The sequence below is a fragment of the Cicer arietinum genome, chromosome 4 (genome assembly GCF_000331145.2).
Source record: "Cicer arietinum cultivar CDC Frontier isolate Library 1 chromosome 4, Cicar.CDCFrontier_v2.0, whole genome shotgun sequence".
NCBI classification, from domain to species: domain Eukaryota; kingdom Viridiplantae; phylum Streptophyta; class Magnoliopsida; order Fabales; family Fabaceae; genus Cicer; species Cicer arietinum.
Window position 1 is genome coordinate 8,913,069 of NC_021163.2, and position 9,726 is coordinate 8,922,794.

Here is a 9,726-nt window from a genome sequence, read left to right on the forward strand (position 1 = left end):
ATTCAGCTTCACGTGCAGGAGCTGAATCAAATAGAACTAATTTGCATTTAAAATAGAATCAATTATAGATGATGAAGGGGGAAATTTTCGGACAATCTCACTATCTAGAAATCAAGTTACAAAAAACTTAAATGTAAATCTAATGTTGCTACTAGGAAGTTCAAAATCCAAATTATCTTCTTAATTAAATTCAGGAACAAGTTCCAAAGGGGTACTGCTAAACACATTTACCCCACTTCAAAAATGGTTTCTTGGAACCAAATCTAAGTTCATGGTTTTGCAACTTATAGGAGGGTGAATAATTGTTCAATTTTTTTGAATAACCATGAAGTGGGTGTAAAAATTGAAGCTTGTTTGGTATTTTGAGCAAACTATCCATAATTATCATATGATATTTATAAAAAGTATCTAAAAAGAACTGTCATCACAACAAGTTATCGTATGAAATCGCGAAATGAATACCAGAATGTACATATGCAAGAAACATTTATGCTACATAGGAATAATTGTCCAAAAGAACTGTCATCACAACAGGTTAATATATTGCATAATCGAGAGGCTGTAACACTTACATGATCAATTCTCCAATTGCAATTGTTGTATGTACCTACTTATAACTTATAAGAGCTCACTTGTATTCAGTCACTAAATTCAAGACTTGCATCTAATCAGCTGAGTTGTTAGAAGATAGAAGGCTAGAGTTATCCTTCTCTTTCTTCACCTGGTCTCATCTAATTCTACTTCTATAATATTGCCAACAATACCTTACAGCATCTTCTGCAAATATCCAAATACCAATTACTTAACAGTTGATTAATTTCATGCAAAAAAAATCATAAAAGGGTGCTAATACTATAATATGTCCTCTTCATGATCAAGGCTTTAAAAATAGAAACTATATATTCAAAAACATCCAACATCCAATGTTGTGTTTTCTACTAGTGGCTATATATTAAAAAATATAACAAGTAGACTAAAGACACCTCCATCCACCAATTCTTAATAACCCCACCAACACAGATCAAAGTTTTGTTATAACTGTCATGATAATAGACTGACTAAACCAGCAAAAAAATGAGCTCGCCACCTGCTGGTACCTGATCAATCACATACGGAACAAAACAACTTTTCACAGGGTATATAGCATAATAGCAATGCTATATCTTCTGTTTTAGATAGCATTTGGTAATGGATATAGCAATGCTATATTCTACTTGTTTCCCACACAACAGTGCTTTCTTATCAAACACTTGATCAATTTTAACAACGGCTTAGGCTAACATGCAGAAGAGACAGCTACGTGAGACTGTGCAGCTATATGGAGCTGATGTTGTAATTAATATAAAAGGTTAATGGGTCGGTGTCACAGGTCATGACTGCAGCGGTGGAGCCAGCTTTGGATACAGAGGATAAGGCTTGCTGCTGATTTTGGTTCTGAGTTAGCAATGAATCCGTACCTGGTGCTGTGTTTTCTGTCGTGTGTTGCTCAGGTGGTTAGGCCAAATCTGGTCTCAGACTGTATGGCCTGGAAAATTTCGCTGCATTGTGATGTCTTAAGCAACTGGAAGTTAATAATGTGATTGTAATTTGTAGGGAATTGCTATGGGGTGTTTTTGTTTGTGGTTGGAGGGGTGTTATTAAGGTGTTTGGCTGCTGCTAAGGATGCTTGTATGCGATATTCATGCTAATAATACATTTAAACCCTTAACAGCTAGAAATTATCAAATTCAGAAATTGGGTTCAGAATATGTAGCCAATTACTACTTAGCATTACACCCACAACCACAAAGGTAATTGTAATTCCACTTGCTCAAAAGTCTAACAAATTAGGCTGAAGTCATATTAATATTATCTTTAGCTTTTAAGCAGTTGTCCTGTAAAAAAGAGGCTTTTAATTAGTTGTATGTATCTTTTTAAACACTGCGTATATACTCACATAATCAAATGAGAATTGCTCAAAGCATAGGCCCATTTCACAAGTACTGCCATTTTTGTTTTGTGCTTCACAAGACAAAAATCCATAATGATGAAAACCCTTTCCAAAATCCAGGATTTGACATCCAATTCAAATAAAAAACAGAGAAAATATCTGATCCTCAATCTACTTCCATGGCAATTACTAACTATCCAATTCAAATAAAAACAGAGAAAATATCTGATCCTCAATCTACTTCCATGGCAATTACTAACTATCCAATTCAAATAAAAACAGAGAAAATATCTGATCCTCAATCTACTTCCATGGCAATTACTAACTATCCAATTCAAATAAAAACAGAGAAAATATCTGATCCTCAATCTACTTCCATGGCAATTACTAACTATCAAAGTTAATTATAACCTATTAAACATTAATGCAAATTAATCATTTTGGCAATTCAGATTTGAGGCATGCCATTTCATTAAACAAACATTCCCTTTGGTCTCAGCAACAAACGAACAGCAGCACAATCAAAAATCCAAACAGCAAACTCTACTACTCCTTCAAAACCAACTAGCTAGATAACACAAGAAATATAACTGTCATAAGAGTTAAGATCGGGCCTACAACCAATCAAAATGTGCACTAAGAAAAAAGTTAATTGTTGAATCCCCCAAATAGTGGTCACAACTCATTAAGTATTTATCTGCAAAATCACGTCAGGTTACAGTTGCAAAGGGACTAGAGTCATTAAAGCTCAAGATATCAAATTATCTATCCATGCTTTAAGGCAGCAACAACTAGCTTTCACATTAAGGTAACATCTATCATTTTTGGGGCATAAAGACATTCAATCCCAATCATGAAACAAAGTATATCTAACTCGCAGTCGAATTTGAAGTAATTAAGTTCATGCATACCACCCCATTTTTAGATAATGAAAGAAAAAAAATACATTTCATTTCACTTATCGGATTCACCAACCAAACTTGGATTCCTTACATTAATAAAGAGTTCATAAGACATCCATCCCTTTCAAAATTTGTGAAACAAATTATATCCATCGATGCCCTTTAGGAGCTATCTTTTTTTGAAACAGAAGATTGAAGATTCTTTTTTATTTAGCCAAGATTAAAGGTTCTCAAATAATCAAGTATGAGCAAAAACTAGATATCTCAATTTTAAACCAGGGGCAAATTTTTTGGAATTAAAATTCCAAAATTGTGCAAAACTCCATCACCATAACACCTGTAAAAAAAAATTCTTTCAAAATCTTGGAAAAAATAGGGTCTTGGGACAGAGCATGTTTGCTCAATTAATGATCTTTTATTTCTCAAGCAGAAGATTGAATACTCTTGAATAATTCAAGAATGAGATAAAAACTCCATCATCATCATAACAGCAGTAAAAAGTTTTTTTCTTTCAAAATTTTGGAAACAAATAGGGTCTTCGGACAGAGCATGTTTGCTCAATTAATGTTCTTTTATTTCTCAAGCAGAAGATTGAATGCTCTTGAATAATTCAAGGATGAGATAAAAACTCCATCATCATCCTAACAACAGTAAAAACTTTTTTTCTTTCAAAATTTTGGAAACAAATAGGGTCTTAGGACAGAGCACGTTTGCTCAATTAATGTTCTTTTATTTCTCAAGCAGAAGATTGAATGCTCTTGAATAATTCAAGAATGAAATAAACTCCATCATCATCGTAACAACAGTAAAAAGTTTGTTTTCTTTAGAAATCTTGGAAACAAATAGGGTCTTGGGACAGAGCATGTTTGCTCAATTAATATTTTTTCAAACAGAAGATTGAATTGAATAATTCAAAATATTGGTACGTAATTGGGTCTTGGCATATAAAATGTTTTGCGGGTCTTTTTCTCAGGCAGATGATTGAATGAATATTCTTGACTAATCAAGAATGAGAAAATATGTATATCCCAACAGCTGTGAATTCAAATACTTTGCAAAGAAAATTCCTAATTTACCATAACTAACGAAAAAGAAGTTTTTCAAAAATTGATGCAAAACAGAGTTCGAACATTGCGGGACAAAAACGTTCAAGAAGACTAGGGTTATGGGTCGTGTACTCCGCAGCCTTTTTGAAAAAAAGATTTCATCTCTTTTCTTTTTCTTAAGCAGAAGATTGAATGTTCAAGAATGAGAAAATGGATATCCCAATTATAAACCAGACGGGACAAAATTTGTTGAAATGAAATTCCAAAATCGTGTAACAACGTAAAAAGTGTATTTCAAAACCTTGGTACCAAATAGGATTTTCAGAGACAGAACATGTTTCATCAATCAAAGCAGAAAATTGAAATCAAGAATGAGAAAATGGTTTCGCAAAATGAATGAATGCAAACAGAGTTGCAACAGTGAGGCACAAGTACGTTTCACACAAGTTTCAATATTTTCTTGAAGAAAAAGAAACTGCCATTGAAATTGAAATAACGGACATAGCATCGTAAAATAAAAACGTACCTTGTGTGAAACGCGTAATGGGAAAAGGAGTGTCTATGTTGTTTATAAAGCCTATCATATTGGGCTTAGTTATTTTGGCCCACTACCGCTTTATAATTATTCGACCCTTTTTAACAAAAAAAAAACCAAAACTTTTTGTAATAAAAAATAATTTTCTTTGGTAATAAAACAAAATAGTTATATCCGAACCAAAAATTTGATGATTAAATTTTGAAGTAATTGTTAAAAAAAATATTTTAAAGTAATTTGCTGTTGAATTCTTAATATAGTTTGTCCTATATTAAGGGAACTAATTAAAAATTTAAGGATCTCATTAGAAATAATTTTTTTTAAGTTTAGAGGAACCTAGTAATAAGTCCATAGACTTGATTAAATATTTTTTTTAGTTCAACAATGCAATTATAAATTATCAATTCAATTACAAGCTTTTACAATTTAACAACAAAAAAATTCTCAAATTGCTCAAAAACTTCTAGAGTAATCAGACTAAATTAAAAATTTACATAAAAATCGATAAAAAAAAATAGTTGGAAGTCGCCAAAGAAAATAGAAATGGATTATACTACTATGATACAAACATATGGACTAGCCAAAATTAAATCTATAATTTTTTAGAAACTTACTTAATTATAAAAAATCTGTATTTCAAACCACCTAAAAAGTTATTTTTTTTTTTAAAATAGTTAAACAAAATTTATAATATAATTATATTACATTGTGTATAATGTATTAAATCATATACATGTTATTTTTCCAATAATTTAAGAATATAAGCCTTGTAATTTTTTAATATTTTTAAATATTTATTGTAAAATATATTTTAAGTGGACTATCAAATAAGATCAGATTGACCAAAAGGTTTGGACTTTAAAAAGGGATATATATTTAAAAGAAACTCAACTCATCCTATCTATTTCTATGTGTATGTCTCATATTCTTTAGTGATTTTAATTTTCATTCTTATAGAGTTATAGTTTACAATAAATACAATTAATCTGCATTGTTTCATTTTAAAATATATATTTAATATTAATATTAAATATATAAAATTAAACCAACTTTACTCTACTTTATGTATTCACTTCATTTTTTTTTTCTCCTTCTCTCCTACACTGAAAAAAGATTGCTTATCTTTATGGCAAGAACTGCACCATATTTTTGAGGCAATCTCGTGTATTCGATTAATCTAAGGCTCCAAAATAAGTCACGCGTTTATTATTTATATTTTATTTATTTTAAAACAAAACTGAAAAACATGCCTTGTGGCTTCACTCATTCACATTCTTCTTTCCTATAATATGCTTGCGTGACCCACTTCGTCGTCACCTCCCACACCTCCGTCGTCAACTGTAGACCGTCGTTCGCCGCCATCAAAAGTCAATTGAGTTCACACATTTCACGTTCATGATTCTTCTTCACGCAATACATCATGCATATGTGACCCACGTGTGGTCGTCGTCCCCCACACCTCCTGTACACCGCCACCGCCACTGTCGCGTGTCGCCATCTTCTCCTACACTGCCATCGATGGTCAATCAAATGAATCACACACATATCTCGTAAGCACACCTAAACTGAAAATAGATATGCAACCCCAAAATCCCTAATTTCATCCATATGTTAACCGTTGTCCACCTACACTATGAATTGATATGAGTTGTATTATAGTTGTTGTCAATTTGATTTGATGCAGATTATTTTTGAAACTTTCGACGGCGACGCACGACGGTGTACAGTTGACGACGGAGGTGTGGGAGACGACGACGAATATAAACGGGTGAAGCCACAAAGGCATGTTTTTAAGTTTTGTTTTAAAATAAATAGATTTAAATAATAAACGTGTGGCTTGTTTTGGAGCGTTAGATTAATCGAACGCGTGAGATTGCTTTAAATGTATGGTGCAGTTCCCGCCACAAAGGTAGGCAATCTTTTCCCCCCTTACACCAACACCCACCTTCTCCATTTTTTTTTTCTCCCTTCTTTTTCTCTTTGCTTCTTTTCACTCCACAACACCAATTGCACACTTAAATCCTCAATCCTTATAATGAATTTAACATCCCCAAAAACATAACTTCTCATACTCCTACAAATACTCTTGGTTAGGAATTTGGGATTAGGGTTAGTTAGTTAAGGAAGAAGAAGAGTAATCATTATTTGAGAGGTGTCTATTGAGACTCTTTGAGGTAAATACACAATTTTAATGTCAATATGAATCTCTAGAAAAAATGTAGTTTGTGTAAACATCTTATTTTTGTGTTTAAAGTAGATCTAAATGATTTTTATGAATTCCAGTTAGCTAAAACTCTAAAATAATTTTTCTAAAGTATTGAGAATATTTTTTATACTTAGATTTGTCAGCTTATGTCATGTTAACTACTCTAGGAGTTGTTGGAGAACAAACTTATGCGATTCTCCATAGTTGTGAATAGACAACAATCATTGTCATATTTTTATTATCTTATAATTATTATTTTACTCGTTTTTAGGTTAAAGTAATTATTTAAAAAAATTGGAGAACACAATCTTTGATTTTTTTTCTCAATTTCATCGTTTATTTATTTTCATGGTATTTGTTATATAATATGTTAGTAGTTTGATTTATTTATGAGTTATAAAATATTTAAATATTAAATTGTTATACAGTTGAATATGTTTTCAATGAGTTACTATGAAATAAGAGATGATTTTTAAATACGTGTTTTGAAAATCGTTGTTATAATTATGAAATCTTTAACGGCGGTAGGTACATCTAGTTACATCATTTTGATTAAGGAGAGTTACCATTAGATGAAGCTGCTCCTATGAGAGATGTCATCTATAGGAGGATATGACTATCAACGAGATGAAAGCTCTCTAATTGATGTGTGACGATGCATTGTAGAATTGAAAGAAGATGACTATCTGTTAGATGGAGTCACCCCTAAGGGAAAGATCACCCTTAGATGGAAAATAATATCAATGAAATGAAGTCGTCTCTTGGTTCTCAAAATTTTATATTTTTACTTGTTTGATTTTCTATGATATTTTTTGGTTGCTCATTGTGATTTCACTTTTCTATAAATTGAATTTTAAATATTTCTACCTAAACGGCTAAATTATAATTTTAATGATTTTATCGAGTGTATACTTTACTTTAGAGTTATCTATATTTTTGTCAGTATTGTGTAGTATAATTGTCACGAGATTGTAAAACAATTATTCCTGCTTTTTTGTGTTTCCTTTTTAGTTGGTGGTGGTTGTTGTCTCATCAATAAGTCTTTGTAATTTACCCCTTCATGTTGTTCATTTTTTTTTTCTAGATCTACATGTAGTTGAGTAGCAAGTTGTTAGTAGATTCAAGTCTCGATTATATTTTTTTTGTAGGCCTCTTTGATCGATGACCTTTTTTGTAAAGTTTGCTTAATTTAATGTGTTTTATTTGATTTTATTAATAGTATTTTATTTTATTTTTAATATTTTTAATTTATTAAATTAAAAAAAATTTAAATTACAAAATGAAAAAATAAATAAATTTGAAGACCGTGTACATGGTCACATCTCCGGGATGCAACCTCTTACTGTACTAAATTTTATTTTCTCTGATTGCAGGACGGGGATGCGACCTCTTGAAAAGAAAAAAAAAGTAAAATATTTTAATTTATATTTTTTAATGAGAGTATGAAAGTCAAACACGACTTATTAGTTTATTTAAAAATTTAATTTATATTAACATTTTAAAAAGTATTTAGACATTTTTTTTAATAGATTAATAAGTTAATATATTAATGAAATTTAGAATTTTTTTTAATATTTAACATGACATTTTTAAAATTTTGATTTTATATGATATAATATTTAAATTATATTTTATTATAGGGTGAGAATAGATGGATCGGATCGAGTTTTGTTAACTTAAAAAAAATTAAAACTTGACTCTAATCTATTTATCTATCAAAGACTTTATTTTAAACTTTGGTCTAAGCCTATTTTATATTAAGACGTATAAAAATATATTTCACTTATATTTAAAAAAACTAATACACCAATAAAAAAAAAACTTGAATTTTGTTGAATACATTCAACTTTAACATTCATTTTTTTCTCCACTTTTTGCAACAAACTTGATGTATATAACAATTACAATTATTAACAGAATAAAATAATAAAATATAAACGTTGAATTTATAGTATGGAGTAAGAGAGAAAAAAAAGGTTAATGTTGAATTATATTGTAGCGTAGTCTAAATTTATTTGTTTTATTAGTATGATTTTTTAATTGCGAGCATGAGAAGTTGTTGTAAAAAAAAATTATTGAATATATTTCATCAAGAGTTTGAAATTAATTTTATTAAAGATTTACATATACTTTAAATCAATTTTAGGTATTTAAAGTTTTCATTTATGTTTTTAACATTCAAATTATTATTATAATAAGGAAAATAAAAATAAAAAATAGCATTCAATTATAAATATATAATTTAATTGATAAAAATTTAGTATTAACATATTTTTTCAAAACACATATATATAGTAAACTTTTGTTCATTATATTTTTTAATATATTCATATATTATAATTTTAAATAAATTTGTGTATTTTAATAATTGGAAGTAACTTTTTTAATAATTTTTCATATATTCTTATTTTATGATTATTTTCATAAATTTATAAATTAGTGATTTTCATAAATTTATAAATTAGTGATTGAGATGAGGATTGAAGGAGATTAGACATTGAGAGCATGATTGAGAGGGAGAAAGGAGGAGTGGTCCACATCAGCTTTTTGGCTGACGTGGGAAATATTTGTATAGGTGGATAAAATAGAATGAAGTGGCATTCGTAGGCGAGGTGACATTCGTAAGGCATTCGGAGGTCTGTTTTAAAATAACTAAATTGACAAAACGTTAGCATTTCATATAAAAATATATATAACATATTAAATTTCATTTAAAGCATCTTATCATTCTCCGTTTAAAAAAATTTGGCATTCGGGGGTCTGTTTATCAATCCATTTTTTAGTAACATTTTATACAATAAAAATATATATTCTATTTACCAAAAAATACACAAATTTATAAAAAATAATCATAAAATAAGAATATATGAAAAATTATTAAAAAAGTTACTTCCAATTATTAAAATACAGAAATTTATTTATAACTTATAACAAATTTATAACAAATTATAAAATTATTTTATAATTATTTATAACAAATTTATAATTTATAAATTATTTTACAATTTGATAATAATTTATAATCTATATTATTATCAAATTATTTTATAAGTTATTTTATAATAAATTTATAAATTATTTTATAATATTATTAGTCATTTACCAAT

At 28.9% G+C, this 9,726-nt stretch overlaps 1 long non-coding RNA gene across 1 annotated transcript; it reads right to left on the minus strand.

The window, feature by feature from the left end:
• Positions 1-440: 440 nt before the first annotated feature.
• Positions 441-4,579, minus strand: LOC140920199 (uncharacterized). The gene is made up of 2 exons (XR_012162898.1): positions 1,098-4,579; positions 441-777 (listed from the first exon to the last, which is right to left on the minus strand). It is a non-coding gene; the product is annotated as an uncharacterized lncRNA (long non-coding RNA).
• Between the last annotated feature and the right edge of the window lie 5,147 nt (positions 4,580-9,726).